This window comes from Leopardus geoffroyi, chromosome A2 (genome assembly GCF_018350155.1).
Source record: "Leopardus geoffroyi isolate Oge1 chromosome A2, O.geoffroyi_Oge1_pat1.0, whole genome shotgun sequence".
In the NCBI taxonomy this organism is placed as follows: Eukaryota; Metazoa; Chordata; class Mammalia; order Carnivora; family Felidae; genus Leopardus; species Leopardus geoffroyi.
In genome coordinates this window covers 130,115,250-130,130,154 of record NC_059331.1, presented here as the reverse complement: position 1 = coordinate 130,130,154, position 14,905 = coordinate 130,115,250, and the positions used below count along the sequence as shown (strand labels likewise).

At 34.6% G+C, this 14,905-nt stretch overlaps 1 protein-coding gene across 7 annotated transcripts in view; it reads left to right on the top strand.

Annotated features, from left to right (window-relative positions):
* IMMP2L (inner mitochondrial membrane peptidase subunit 2) overlaps window positions 1-14,905 on the top strand; it is an 886,543-nt gene that overhangs the window by 672,803 nt on the left and 198,835 nt on the right. The gene's annotated exons all lie outside the window — the stretch shown is intronic.

Genomic DNA, 14,905 nt, shown 5'->3' with positions numbered 1-14,905 from the left:
TGCAGACATTCCTTATGCCATGTTTATAGTCTATGAGATATACATCTAAACTGATATTTTGTAATTTTTTTCATTTTGAATGCATATAGAAATTCTCTGAACTCCTGAAACCACTAAAGTGAAGAATATTTTAGTTAATAGAAACTAGACCTGATTTCTAGTACCTACGTCTACTTAAAAACTTGGATCTTTAGCCAATTAGATTCTCTTACCACTGGGCATATCTATACTTGTTATGTATGTATAAATTAATTTTGAGCACCTTCAGATATGTTTGCAAAGAACATTATCCACATTCTTTTGTGTAAAACTAAGTGTTGGACATCTCTATAAAATAATTTCCATGACATATTATGAGAGATTACTATTATTGTCACTGGAGGAACAGCTACTTTGACTTACCTTTGGCCAAAAGTACAGTAAGAAGTGAAAGAAAACCTTATATGAGACCACTCCTATGTCTTTTTTGAGAGGAGGGGTTTCAGTGATGATAATAAAACCTTCTAAGGTCTTTTTTGCTTTTGAAGAGTAATTATTACAAAAATGCAATTTAATCTTCTTAGGGTATATCAAAGATGGAATGAACAGATTGGAAATGTGACCTACAGGTCACTTAATAGTGTCATAGAAGTGACTGTTATGAAGAAATTTAGTAGCAAATTGAAGGCAAAAAGAAATAATCTAAAAGCAGTTTTATTTCTCTCTCATCAATCAGTTTAAATCTATTTAGTGCATCATGTTGTTGGCCAAATCCACATTAAAATTTTGGTTAACTTTAGTTTGGGTTTTAACTCATTGGGATAGTGACTCTGAAATCAAGTGTTAAAATTATTGTGTTTGTTATCAGATGTGGGGGGTGTGGTGAATAATAAAGTACTAATATGTGAGATTGGTTTGTTTTTCCTTTATAAATAAATAAAGCCAGTGCAATATTGCTTATATAATTAATATAATCCTCAATCAGTTTATTCCACATGCTTTCTTATTTTGGAAAGGAAAAGATAGAGTTGATAGCCAGAATACAAAGAATTGCATGTAACCCTCGGTGTTTTTTTACCAGTAATAAGAATCAGAGGCCCCAAACCATTTTGAAATTTAGTGGTTGTTTTCTTCCCTTCTTAATTGTTATTAACAAACAAGCAGAGAGGCCCTTAGTCCATGGGGTAGGCTGAGCTATTAATGTCCATTCACTTAATTAGTTTTGTTTTTATTTGTCAAAATTAGGTGAAGAACCTTTATAGAAGGAAAACATTTGTCATATCACTTATAAAGCTAATTGTATTTGATGAGTTATAGTAAACATTTTTTTTTACTTTGACAATAAACTCTCCAGTTTTGTGTTCCAATAGCATTTATAATTAGGATGAATTATTAATATTGATGCCCCCAAGCACATTTTAAAAGGACAATAGGGGGAAAATGTAAAATAAAACCCTGCAATTCTTATTTAAAGCTAAACTGTGATATTGGAGTATAGAATTTTCTTACTGCATTTTTGATTAATAAATGCTTATTGGAATATTTTGGTAATTATTTTAAAGTTTTTATAATTCTAAAAAATAAAAAGTAAGGTTTTGTAATTCTAAAAAACTGAAATAATCTTGAATTTTAAAATTCATATACACTTGAAAATTACTATATTTTTCCAATAATTCTAAGTTCCATTTTTTGGCTTATCAATTAGCATACTTGGAGGTTGTATGTGTAAGGTCAGTAAGCTCCAGGTTTTATGGATGGTTGATTCATTTCTCTTCTTGGAACTAGGGATTGTACTTTTTCTTAATGTAAACAATCTATCTTTAGGCAGTCAGGATTGTTTCTAAGATGCTTATCTTGACTTGGTGAAACTGATTGAAGCTTTTACCCTTCATTTGCCTTCCAAATAATTTCAGAAATGTATCCAAATCGTTTTACATACTTTAACTCTTTGAATAGTAATGACACTTTATAATAGACTCTCCCTTGCTTATTTTAAAATATGGCCTATTGGGGCGCCTGGGTGGCGCAGTCGGTTAGGCGTCCGACTTCAGCCAGGTCACGATCTCGCGGTCCGTGAGTTCGAGCCCCGCGTCGGGCTCTGGGCTGATGGCTCAGAGCCTGGAGCCTGTTTCCAATTCTGTGTCTCCCTCTCTCTCTGCCCCTCCCCCGTTCATGCTCTGTCTCTCTCTGTCCCAAAAATAAATAAACGTTGAAAAAAAAATTTTTTAAAAAATAAAATATGGCCTATTAGTGATCATAATGGAGCTGACTTTTTCTATATTCAAGTAGACTTTTGTTTGAAATCTAAAGAAGAATAAGAAAGAATGTCTCATTCTGGTGTTTTTCTAGTTTGTTTTCTTATTTCTTCTTGCTATTTTAATTTGCTTTACTGATTTGTTTTATTGCCACCCTATGTAGGCTCAAGAGGGAATGAAATAGTTATGAGTAAAAGATGAATAATAGATTAGGAATTTAAAGATAGCAATATTGGGGCGCCTGGGTGGCGCAGTCGGTTAGGCGTCCGACTTCAGCCAGGTCACGATCTCGCGGTCCGTGAGTTCGAGCCCGGCGTCAGGCTCTGGGCTGATGGCTCAGAGCCTGGAGCCTGTTTCCGATTCTGTGTCTCCCTCTCTCTCTGCCCCTCCCCCGTTCATGCTCTGTCTCCCTCTGTCCCAAAAATAAATAAACGTTGAAAAAAAAAAATAAATAAAGATAGCAATATTGATATAGCAATAGAATACATACAGCAGAACAAGATCCAACAGCTGTACTTTTAAATTATAGAGAATGATTTATGGAAAGAAACTAGTAAACTCTCTTATGAACGTAGATGTTATGTTATAAAACAGAAAATTAGATAATTTTGGTTATGGACCTCATCAATCAGTTAACTTGTACTGGTCTACATTTCATCATGTTTAAAGGGAAGAATTTTTTCTTCTCTGAATCTATCTTAAATAAATAAATAATAAAATGAGTACATATTTTATCAATGAGTGATAAAATCTATGTAATTGTACTCCTATGATATATAAAATCAAAATATATATCATCAAAATTTTAATGAACATCCTCAGCAACCTAAAATAGGAGTATAATTAAATAAAGTATGATTCATTCAGAGGTTTAAATATTATGCAGTCATTAAAAATTATATTTGTGACATAACATGGCATTATGTTCATGATACTGTTTTAAGTAAAAAAATAAAGACTGGAATATACAATATCATGTTATCTCTAGTTGCTCTGGTTATAGTTGATTCTTTTTCATACCTTTGTATTTCTTTTTATTTTAAAAAAATTGCAACAATTTTTATTATCTTTATAATTAGAAACAAAGCTAATTCTTTAAAAAGTAGGATAAAGGTGTTTAAATGACTTCTGAGTTTCATTTTGACTGTAAGTTCTATAAATATGTTTTATGGTTCTGTGGCCAGAGAGAAAAATGTCACAGATGTCATTGGTAGGAAATGTTTCAATTATGAAAAATATCTCTGTGGAATATTTTCATGGTAAACACCTTAAATATATCATTATAACACAATGATAGAAAATGTCCTGGGGAACCTGGGTGGCTGAGTTGATTAGGTGTCCAACTCTTGATACTGGTTCAGGTCAAGGCCTCATGGTTCCTGAAATCAAGTACCTGGTCTGGCTCTGTGCTGACAGAACAGAGCCTGCTTGAGATTCTCTCTCTCCCTCTCATCTGCGTATCCGCTGCTTACTCACACACACTCTCTCTCTCTCTCACCCACTCAAACTAAGTAAATAAACATTTTTAAAAAAAAGAAAGAAAAAAGAAAATGTCCTATCTTCTCATAATATGGATTCACCAATGTATGACTATACTTAGGTTTCTAGTGTAATAGCTTTTGTAATTTTTTTAAAAATTATGATAATTATCTAGAAGTGTTTTTCAGTGTATGTTACTACTTTATCTTACTAGATTATATATTAAAGATATATGATGATTGCTGAGAACATTGATAACCTCTTATCTTACCAATTCTTTTGTTCTCTGAAATTAGTCTTTCCCTTTACCATCCCTACTTCCATGTAAATGACATTGAGACATTTTCTCCTGTAGCCATGGTGTTCTTCGCTAGCACTCAAAAGTAACTGATTATAATAAATACTGATGAATTTTCTGCTTGCCTCAAAATTAAAGTGCATTAAAAAGCAAGTTTTGTATTTGTATGTATGCATCCATTTTCAAATAATAAATTTTAGTTATTTCAGATTAGAAGACTTTTCATCAGTTAAAAATGTATATAGCATTTCGTTCTTTCATTTATCATATTCATTTCAGTACTTAAATTTGAGATATTCTCATAGCTATTCATTCTTTGTGGTAAAAACACAAATAAGGATCTTTCCATAGCTTCCATTTAGCTCATATATTTTCTCTCTTTGAAGTTTTTCTTTTATTCTATCTAGCACTAAGTCATGAGCCACTGAAATCCTCTCACTGTTTGCTGTGTAGTGATTTGTTGTAAAGAATATATGTTATAATTCTAGGCACTTAGTGTCTAAATCAAGTAATTCATTTTTACTTCATTGATCAAAGAATATTAGAAAAAGAACTTTTGACTTAAACATTTCAGGGCAAAGATAACCTTTCCAAGAATGTATAAAAGTGTTTTGATTTTTAGGTATGTGATCATAGTGTCACCTTGTGAACAATTTGTGTGCAGGAAGCATGAAGCAGAACTGAACAATTTGAATATAGAAACTATGCATGATATACTGCCTTTATCTGAGAGTGGAAACTGCAAGGTATACTAAGTATGAATTCTTTTTAGTTCCAAGTCATTTGGAAAATAGCTAACCTAATCACTTATTTCATGGGTGCCTAATTAAATAAAATATTAGGCCCCTAGAATGTTTTCTTGAAGGAAATATACCTTGAAGGAAATCACGGTTGTAGAATAAATGAGTAGTAGAAATATTACTTATTAATTAAATGAGCTGATTGTCTATAAGTGATGATATATAAGCAAGCACCGAAGTTAAAGATTAAAATGCCATAGAATTCAAAAGAGAACCTTGTGAAGTTCAAAAAGTTTTTTGCTTTTTAAAAAACTAGTGAGGGGGCCTCTGGGTGGCTCAGTTGCTTGAGCTTCCGACGTCAGCTCAGGTCATGATCTCATGGTCCTTGAGTTTGAGCCCCAAGTGGGGCTCTGTGCTGACAGCTCAGAGCCTGCAGCCTGCTTCAGATTCTTGGTCTCCCTCTCCCTCTGCCCCTCCTCCACTCATTCTCTCTTTGTCTCTCTGTTTCTCTTTCTCAAAAATGAATAAATATTAATTTTTTTTAAAAAAAACTAATGAAAAATAAAGGAAAGGAGCAAAGTTTATGTTTTATATCATACAAGCCTTTTGTTTATGTCTTCAGGGCACATTTTGAGCGTCTACTATTTGTCTAGATTGATTCTGACCTGGACTCTGATAGGTGGAATGGGTCAGGAGAGATGAGGATTGTATTAACTACAGAGATGTTGCTAGATTAGCTAATACATGTGGGAAATGAACATTTTAATATGTTTACTACTAGTCATGCCTGTTTTGAAATTTTCCCCTATATTACACATTTTTGGTAAAAGAGAAATACAGCATGTGATTAGGCAATAAAACAAGATTGTTGGAAATGCAAAAAGACTGAAAGAAAGCTAATGGGTCGGGCAGTCTTTACATTTTTGAGACCAAGGACAAAGGGAGGAATTGAAATGGAGATTTGGGAGATATTTAAAACATTCAGAGACTTTAGGAACAGAGATTCAAGTCCTAGATAATGAAGAGTGCATTGAATTTGTGGGTCTTCCCAAACCTTTGTCTCTGTCATCAGAGATGCACTGATGCTTGGGAGAAGCAGGGATGAGGGTCAAGAGATACTACAATGACTGAATTACAATCCCTATTTCAAGGAAGCACAACCTAGACGGGAGGCAGATAATCAATCAGGCATTCACAACACAGCCCAAGAGGTACTCTCTGTGGGGGTGTGACAGGGTCTCTTAGAGGAGCAGACTTTTATATACTAAAAACCCATAAGAAAGAAACTGGAAAACTTCCTAGGAGAATTTGGTAGAACAGAGTGTTCTGAAATCTGTGAAAATAATAACTATTTGATAAAATCTTGTATTGCATAAAACACTTTAGATGCTGCATGTTTTGTGAATGAAGTGGTTTATGCCTTGAGTACTTAATTGGTTTCAGCTGCATTGAAAACACTCTGCTAATACAATACAGAATAATCTTGTGGACTTATGATGAGAATGAATTGACATTTCATTTTATTTATTGTTGAAATGTAGCATTTTCCTTGTATAAGTTCTCTTGAACAGCTAGAATAACTTTTATTTAAAACCAGCCATTTTCAAATAAAGAAGAAGGTCATTAGACTGTGCTGACAGGATCCAAATAAAGTGTTCTATTCACACTTTCTTTAAAACATGTTGCTCAGACTGTAATTGGTGATATTTTCTTGTTTTCTTGTAGTGCATGCTTTTTTTCATTAAAAAATTTTGTTAGGAACTAAAATAATCTATATTTTATAGGAAAATAATGGTAGCAACAGTCCTATGGTTCTTAAAATCATAAAACTGTACCTTGGTGTTTCTCACAGTTCCCTTAAACAGTGCTGGAACTGAATAACTTCACATTTTACTTAGGTGTAATTTTCATTTGGCTGATGTAGACAAAGACATGCATTTCATAAAAAGTCCAAAACCAAGGAAAAGAAATGCCAGTGTAATTAAAATATCTGTATAATGAAAGATGGCTAACAGTAAGGAAAGAGCCCATTCTCTGGAACAATATTAGAAACCGAGAAATACCTATGCAAAAAAAAGGAAACAAAAGTCCCTTGGGATTAACATTGCTTTTAGTTAGATTTGTTACTGTACAGTTAAGACATCAGAAAAAAAATGATTTTTAAAAAGAGAGTATGGAAGGATGATGTCAACTAAAGATCTTTGGGACGTAAATAATATCATCTCCCCACACACCCCACTGAAAACAGAGACAATCTGAACTTCCATTTCTACCAAATCAAATTTCGCTTTCTGTCTTAATTATTCTGCTAGTGTAGAAATCATTTTCCACATGACTTCATTTTCAGATATGAGAAATGTCAGCAGAATTGTCATTAGACTTCATTGCTATGGCAGATACCATTCCTTTGGGCTGTTTAGTTACAGAATTAAGCATGTTCATTTTATTAGAAATGTATATTTACTGACAGTGGGGTCAGGAGCCAAGATTTGGCAAAATACATGCAGTGTTATTAATTTAGCAATTTTATAAGCACTTAGAATTTTTTTAAGTGGAATTGAAACCTTTGTCTTATTGTTTATAAGACATAATTGGTGTCTGTCTACATAACTGGCATCTACCCAGAAAGTAAAATGGGAAATAGGAGGGGTCCAGAAGAGAAGAAAAATCTGCTATTGCCTAGTCTAGATAACAAAAGGAGAAAAAAATCTGCTATTAAATATACTGTGATTCAAGGCTTGAGATTGAATTTCCTCATTTAAATGGATATCTACTTATAAAATATTTATTGGGTAATATTTTGTTCTCCACTTCTCTAAATATGCAAACAACAAACTATGTAAATGACTTTGTCTTTTGACTGAGCTTCTGGGAGATAACTTTCTTTGGAAATTTTACATTTCCCTAAAGCTTGTAAGATAATCTTAAAAATGACTTTGCTTGTGTCAGCATCTTATTGGTTATATTTATCGAAATGACTTGAAAGAGAATTAAAAGATCAGTTTGATTGTCAGTGACTTGAGTGGTTTTTTTTCCCCCAGTGTAATAGAACCATGTATGGAGCCTATAATCAATCACGGTAACCACAGTTTTAGATACTATTCATAGGAAGACCCATATGGGTTTGTGGTATATTAAAATTTATCTAACTTTGGTGAGTTAAAAAAAAAATGCAGTTCTTTGATACAGTGGTAGGAATCGTAGCCATGAGGCATGTTCTGTTGATGGGGCCTTGGAGGCCCCATGGCTTTTGCACTATCAGTAAGTGATTCCTGATCCAGTGACTCCCCGATATTTCTGCTCCAACCCATCCTGTCACTAAGAATTTTTCTGAAAACTCTGATCACATCATGCCACTTCTTAAAGCAGTATAATCAGCCTATAGCATCTAGCGTAATTAATGAAGAAATGTTAGAAGCCTTCCCTTTTAAATCAGAAACAAGGCAAGAAGGTCCACTCTCACCACTTCTATTGACTGTTGTGCTTAAGGTCACTGCCAGTACAGGTTAAGGTAAGAAAAAGAAATAAAAGATGTTGAGATTGGAGGGGCACCTGGGTGGCTCAGTTGGTTAAGCATCCAACTCTTGGTTTTGGCTCAGGTCATGATCTCATGGTTCATGGGTTCAAGCCCCACATCAGGCTCTGTGCTGATGGCACGGAGCCAGCTTGGGATTCTGTCTCCCTCCCTCTCTGCCCCTCCCCTGCTCACTCTCTCTCTCTCTCTCTCTCTCTCTCTCTCAAGAAAAAAATAAACATTAAAAAAATTTTTAAATAATAAAAAAAAGATGTTGAGATTGGAAAGGAAGATTCTTAACTCTCTCCACCCCTTAAGTAATGTATGTTATTATCTACTTAGAAAACTCAAGAAGAATCTGCAGACTTATTAATAATGACAGTCTTGTAAGTTTACTAGCATAAGAGCTGTCATGTACAATCATCAACCATATGTAGACTTTATTAACAAATAAGAAACACACCCTTAAAGAATTTGCCATTTAAAATAGTGATAAAGAAGTCAGGACAATGGCTCCTGGGAGGCTCAGGTGGTTAAGTCTGTGACTCTTAATTTTGGCTCAGGTCATGATCTCAGTCTGTGAGTTCAAGCCCCATGTGAAGTTCTGTGCTGATAGTGCTGAGTCAGCTTGGGATTTGCTGTCTCTCCTCTGTCTGCACCTCCCCTGCTGTGTGCACATGCACACATACTCTATTTCTCTCTCAAAAATCAATAAACATTAAAAACACTGAAGAAAGAATTCAGAATAGTGGTTTCTTCTGGAGAGGAGGGAGTGAATGTGATTAGGGAGGGTTGAACAGGGATACCAAATTACTGGTACTGCCTTATATCTTTAGCAGGGGGTGAGTATATAGGTGTTTGTGATATTATACTTTATGCCTTTTATGTCTGAAATATGATAGTATATTTTTAATAACTACATAAACAAAAATATTAAAAGTTGGTGTCAGTGGCCACACGTCACATGGCAGTTTCCCCCTAACATCTGCAGGGTCTAAGTCACCGAAGTTCACGTACAATGTGTCTAAATACTTGACAGCTATAAATCAAACTAACAAACTGCTAAATGAAATATATTCCTTTGTCTTAACTTGATAAATATACCTTCATATGGCTAAAACCAGAAAATATAACAAGGATGGTTGAATTTAATTATTATTACTAGTCTGAATATTCTGCTGAAAGACCTGTGATGTTTGGAATAGTGATATAATAAAAATACATATATTTCAAAAATTATTATATGTTTTCCATACAATTTTTCTGTTCTCCATTTTAGCAAGATCATTATGCTGTTATAATACAGATTTTCACATAATTTGCATTGTATTATTAATAGTTACAAAAAGAGTAAAATAATATTTAATCGCATTTATAGTGACAAAAGTATGAATATATGTTTATCAAAATGTAAGTGAAAGTAAATATAAACAATTAAAAAGTAACTTTTTTTGAATTTTTCCAAAAACTTTTTTTTGAAAAATATCAAAAGTCCATTTTAAAATCAAAAGGCAAGATAAAATGACTACTAACAAACATAAAAATATCAAAGTGATTTTAATAAAACTGAAATTTTTAATATTTAAAAAATCAATTAAATTTTTATTATATTTTGTTATAAAAATAAATCTACTTACAGGATGAGGGTTTAATTTCTATATAGTTGTCCATGTAAAAGTCAGTATTACACTTTATGCATGTTATATCCTTAACTACATACATACAATTTAAGAGGCACCTAAATCCATTTAAATTTTTGGACAGGAGGTTAATAAATAAGAAAAGGCATGTTAGCAAGACTGATGTGGGAAAATTATGAATGGAAGCTTAGATTGCAAACAGGCTCTTGGTAGAGAATACAATTACTTGATGATAGTATCCGTTAAAGTGGGAGATGATTAGTCCCTAGACCATGGTGGCAGTAATGAAAATATGAAGAAGTGGATTGATTTGAGAGTCCTTAGGAACCAAGAACTGATTGGACGTGTGTTAGATTCTGCAGCCGGGAATTAATAATGCACCGTATCTGTTAGAGAAGTTTACCAGCTGAAATACTGAACTGCCTTCATGTTCACCTATGATCAAATTTTGAGAGATCAAACCTCAAAATTAAGTTATATTAAATTATAACAATATATAATTTTAATAAATTAAAAAATAACAACATAACAAATATACATCTGTGGTTACTTTTACGTGGAAGACCAAAAGATGGAAGTGACAATGTGATGTCTCCAAGCTCCTTTAGTTTGCAAAGTACTTGGAGAGATACTTCATTGAGCAGTCTTGGCTACCTAATGAGAATTGTAGTGCCTTATCATGATTACGCTTGCTGTCCCAATCGTGGGAAGGGTAATCGAGTCATGCTCATGATTCATTTAAACATACAGGCAAGTATTATTCCATCAAAATTCTGTCCCCTTACACTGAGCATCCACGCCAGCCGATGCACTACCTACCCATTTCACAGGGCTTTCTGCTCTTTTTCTCAAGTGTTCACGTATTTCAACAGGTGAAAGCGATTCCTAGAATGTAGAGGCTAGTGAGAAGGAAATGTATTTTGTAATAGCTCAACTATTGATTGTTGAGCTGGCCAACAGAGAAGCAGGTTTAAAAAAAAAAAATTCCTTTCCAGGGCACCTGGGTGGCTCCTTTGGTTAAGCATCTGACTCTTGGTTTTGGCTCAGGTCATGGTCTCATAGTTTGTGGGACCAAACCCCATCTCAGGCTCTGAACTCAGTCTTGAATCTGCTTGGGATGCTGTCTCCCCCTTTCTCTTTGCACCTCCCCCGCTCATTCAAAATAAAGGCCCTAGGGCCTGTGTTTGCTCTCTCAAAATAAATAAATAAAAAGTAAACATTTAAAAAAAGAAGATATCTTTAACAAATTTCCTGTCCAGGGGCACCTGGGTGGCTCAGTCAGTCAAGCGTCCGACTTTGGCTCAGGTCCTGATCTCCTGGTTTGTGAGTTCAAGCCCCAGGTGGGGCTCTGTGTTGACAGCTTGGAGCCTGAAGCTTGGTTTGGATTCTGTATCTCCCTGTCTCTGCCCCTCCCCTGCTCATGCTCTGTCTCTCGATCTCTCTCTCAAAAATAAATAAATATTAAAAAAAATCCTGTCCATTATTGTTATTCTGACTTCGGTTCAGGCCATGATCTCAAGGTTCATGAGTTTGAGACCTGCATCGGGCTCTGTGCTGACAGCTCAGAACCTGGAATCTGCTTCGGATTCTGTGTCTCCTTCGCTCTCTGCCCCTCCCCCACTCGTTCATTTTCTCTTTCTCTCTCTCTCAAATATAAATATTAAAAAAATTAATTAAAATATTTGGAAGTATTTTTAAAAAGAGAAATCATTAATTTTGCTGATGGAATGATGTAGAACGTTCACACTAATTTCAATTTACATTAAATAAATAAATAAATTAATTAATTAATTAAATAACAGTTGTAAAATAAATATGTTGGTATTGTGAAAGGGGAAATTATAAGTCCTCATTGAATTGTGGAATCTTGTGCTTAGTTTGTTTATACTAAACCTTATTTCCATAACAATAATAATTATTAATTAGAATCTACTTTAGACTAACAACCACATTAGGCCAAAGTTTGACACATAGACTGCCATGACTTTACTTATAATTAAAGAGTTGTAACCAAACCATTTTCAGAGCTACTTAAATATCTCTTATTGTGAACTGTATTTGCCTATTCCCTACAGAGTCTTTAAACTCCATCTACTGGGAAGCTACAGGCAAATGAAAGATCCCTAAGTCTTAAATGAGCCATGATTCTATTTAGGTTGTTCATAGAAATGATTACATTTACAAAAATACTAATGAGATTATATATTATGTCATTTCTTCAGATCATAATGGAATTATGTAGATTCTTGTCAAGGAAAAATTCTAATCTTAAAATGGTTTATTCAGAGGCTTTTAAAACAGACTTAATTGTGTGCTTCTTCTGGCATTGAAAACAAACCAAAAACACCCCAAAATAAAAACAGGTATTTGCTCAGTCTTCCAAACAAAGAAAAATTAAGTACTGATTTGGGAATGGTAATGCCATTAAATGAATTAATTCTTTGCTTCTAAAGGCCTGGTTTCACTGGGCTGCTACTTCCAGATTTAATATATTACGCTGAACTGACTGCAAACTAATAGTACAAAATGGGCAAGGCCATTTAAAAGGTCATTCATCAAAGTGCATGGTATTTAAATAACCTTTTTTGCCCAGATGGACATTGCTGGTTAAACTGCAATGTCTTTTCAAATAGTATGACACTGTTGAGTCACACAAGTATACTTTATAAGAGCTTTAAATAAATTTTCAAGAGCAAGTTCTTGTTTGATTTTTTATACTCACATAATACTTCTCTGTATTTGAATTTGAAAGAAAAAATCCCCATGCTTTAGCTGCAATATTTTTCCCCTTAGATGAATCTACTATTTGATTGCAGGAAATTTTCTCGATAGCCTTATATATTTCATATAACAATATTATGTTAATGTGAAATTTTATTATTGGCCTCTACACTCTATCATTAACCCTGTCTCACTCCTCATTCTTTTGGAGTTTATTATCTGTGGTCTTTTGTTTTGTTTTGTTTTGTTTTTTTAATTGCACCAAAGGAAATTTGGTATTTAGTTTTAAGAAAGATTGTGAATAAGATATCCTTTTATGGAAGGGGTTTAAATAGGGGATAGGCCTGTGTATGAGGACATTACCCTGAATTGATATATTATTATCATTTAGATTTAGTAGGATGGCCCTCTTTATAAAATTATTTTCTATACTCTTTGTTTTTAATCCCTAAAAGTGTCCAATATGGCCCTAGGGACTATTACCATGATCCTTTGATGAATGTGTCTGTTCAAATGTGCTTTTCTATAACCTCAGTCCAGTTTAAAAATAAACCAGCCAAAAGCATCATGAATCATACAAAGCAGAATCATTTTCAAACACATGAAAAATATGCTCTGTATTTTTTTCTTCATGCTTAATTGTAAGTAAACTGGGCCTAGAGTAAATTATGTTTTCATAGCTCATCATACATTCCATGTTCCCAGCCCTTGATTTCTCTTACTCCACAATATAATATAGGGCCTCCTTCTACCCTAGGAGGCTGATCTCTTCTGCTGTGAAAATTCTGTTCCTCTTTCCTTCCCTCGAAGAAATCTAATACCTTCACAGAGCAAGTTACTTTTAACTTTTTACAAATGTAGCATGAACCTTTCTCCTCCACTCAGCATCACCATAAAATCAAAAAATAAAAATAAAAATAAATAAATAAATAAAACAGAAGATAGCTAGTGGGCACAAGGAATTATTTATGCAGTGACACTCCCTCAAAGTACCACAAAGTCCCCTCGCTTGTCTCTGAAGGCAATGGTGAATAGGGCTTTAAGAGTGTTTGGATCCATGAGCGCTAAAGCCTCACCCTGACCAAATGCTTCTCTCTATCACCTTAAGGCCTTCTGAAGCTGTGGAAAAGCCTAATCCCATGGCCATGGCTCTGGACAGCTTCCCAGTTTGAACCAGAGGAGAGGGGATAATCTGATCTCTGGCTCTCAATCTGTGGGGCCTTTATGGGTTACGTGCCAATCCGGAACCAATTAACTGTGACCAGTTGACCAAGATCTAGATGAAAAAAGACTGTGATTGGCCTAGCTTGAGTCACGTGTGCATCCTAGAACAATTATTGTCAAGGCCAGGAGTGCTAAGGTAACTAATTTGAATCAGATATCTACCTCTAGACCAACTAGTGTGGCTAGGGGTTATGGGTATATAAAAATATGGCAGTTCCCTGAACTAGAGGAAAATAGAGGAATTATTGTTCCCAGCTCTTACTGAAATAGAGGAATTATTGTTCCCAGCTTCTGCATGGCACTGGGCAGACCAAAGAATAGACCACACTATCATATAATAGAAAGTAGAAAGCATAAATGTCGTAACAGAGACAGATATAAAATACTCTGAAGTTCATAGAAGTGGTTATTTCCAGCAGGAAATAATTGGAAAGGCTTCCATGAGTTCAACTTTGAAGAAAAGATAGGATTTGGGCTTGTGGACAAGTAGAAAGTCACTTTCCAGAGGTAGAAAGCAAATTAGCAGAAGCAGGGAGGTGGTGTGCTTAGTATGATAAAGACTGGATTCAATAGGCAGAAAGGGAGAGGCTAGGGCTTGAAGGTTCCTGGGTGGGGAGAAACACATACTGTATTTTAAAACATATCTTCTGGGAACCTCTGATCCCGAGCAAACTCCCTCAGGCGTATAGTTCCTCTTAAGAATATAACAGACACCACCTACTCCCCCTCAGGTTTCCCTCAGGAATTTGACAGACAAAAGACCGGAGTAAAAATAAGTGGACCATAAAACATAAGACCTGCATGGAACAATGAATACTATGGAAATGAGCCAATCAAAAAGGAATGACTAAGCATTTAGAGTTACCTAGCCAATAAGGGTAGAACCTGAGAAGGAACAAGAGGGAAGGAAAGGGGCAAACCCAAACGCTATGGAACAAAATTCCTTGCCTCTAGTTGTGGGCATTCACTTCCAAATGCCCCCTTTCTGTAAAGAGAGCTTCCATACCATTCTTATTTTCTGATCTTATACTCTAAGAAACTTTTGCCTGCTTCTC